Genomic DNA, 1518 nt, shown 5'->3' with positions numbered 1-1518 from the left:
TTTTTTTTTTTTTTTTGGCCATGCCATGCAGCATGTGGGATCTTAGTTTTCGGACAGGGATTGAACCCAGGCCCCAGCAGTGAAAGTGCTGAGTACTAACTACTGTACCACTAGGGGATTCCCTCGATGTTGTGTTTTTTTATTTAAATTCCTTCTTCATTGGTAATACAATATTTTGCTATCTGATATTGGGAATGTTTATTTTTATTTTGAATAGGCAAAGTCTGATGTTTCAAAAACATTGCTAATGTAGTTGAGCTAAAATATTTGCCATGGGATATTTGCCATGGTATTCCATAAATTACTTGATTCTGACATTTTGTGGGGGTGATTGTAGTAACTATAATTTAAAAGTTGGTCATTTCTGAGATAGCCAATAACTTTTAAAAGTGCCCCTTGCCCAAGAAAAGCCAGAAAAATCTTGCCCACATTTCCCCCATGCCTAAATTTTTCTTTTTCGTAAACATTTGAACCATGAACAACATATGTTTGAACTGTGCAGATCCATTTACACATGGATTTTTTTTTTTCAGTAGTAAATAGTACAGTTCTTATATGATCCATGGTTGGTTGAATCTTTGGTTGTGAAACCTTGTATGTGCAGAAACCGTGGATACAGTGAAACTGCATATACAGAGGGCCACCTATAGGTTTTACTTAGATTTTCAACTGTGCAGAGGGTCAGCAACCCTAACCCCTACATTGTTCAAGGATTAACTGTAGTTCAAATGAATTGACCTTTTGCCCTTTAATTTAGTTAATAAATTGCATTGGATGCTTTATTAGCTGAACATAATGTATAAAATTATGGCCTTATTCTGAACATAGAATGAATGGATATAAAAGAGTTTTGAGTTTAAAATTCTTCTATCACATAAGATATTAATACTTCTAGGTTGGGTTGAGTTTTTAAACATGTTGAAAGCCCTCCTGTGCCTTTGATTGTGCTAATGAATACAAGTACGTGCCCTGTTCGCATTATTTGGAAATGTGAGATTACACTTGTGAAAAGAAAAAAAGTGTTTTATGAAAACACAGAACATAATTCTGAAAGCTAATTGATACTTAGAGTGTGAAAGATTTTTCTTGTAATTCTGAAGCTCTGAATCAATTTTCTCTTAACTCTAAAGCTCTGAATTGAAAATATATGGAAGTAAATAAGTCATCCAAGATTTGAAATGTTTAGTTGATTATTTCAAGTGAGCCTTGTTTCCCTTAAAAATATTTAGCAAGAAGACAAATTTTTTGCCAAGGCATTTTACTCAAACTTTTTTGTTCTTTGATTAGGCAGTAGATAACATGAGTTAATTTTCAGATGCTAAAGACCAAGATAATGAAGCATTGTTATTTTTTTATATGAACATAAATGTTATTTAATAGATAAGTAATATAATAAAATGGGCTTCCCTGGTGGCTCAGAGGTTAAAGCGTCTGCCTCTAATGCGGGAGACCCGGGTTTGATCCCTGGGTCAGGAAGATCCCCTGGAGAAGGAAATGGTAACCCACTCCAGTATTCTT

General features: G+C 34.2%; 1 protein-coding gene across 1 annotated transcript in view; it reads left to right on the top strand.

Annotated features, from left to right (window-relative positions):
• Positions 1-1518, top strand: part of STAG2 (stromal antigen 2) — a 91517-nt gene that overhangs the window by 24819 nt on the left and 65180 nt on the right. The window lies entirely within an intron of this gene.

Source organism: Bison bison, unplaced genomic scaffold (assembly GCF_000754665.1).
Source record: "Bison bison bison isolate TAMUID 2011002044 unplaced genomic scaffold, Bison_UMD1.0 scf7180017864378, whole genome shotgun sequence".
Lineage (NCBI taxonomy): Eukaryota > Metazoa > Chordata > Mammalia > Artiodactyla > Bovidae > Bison > Bison bison.
This window is presented reverse-complemented; position numbering and strand designations above follow the sequence as displayed.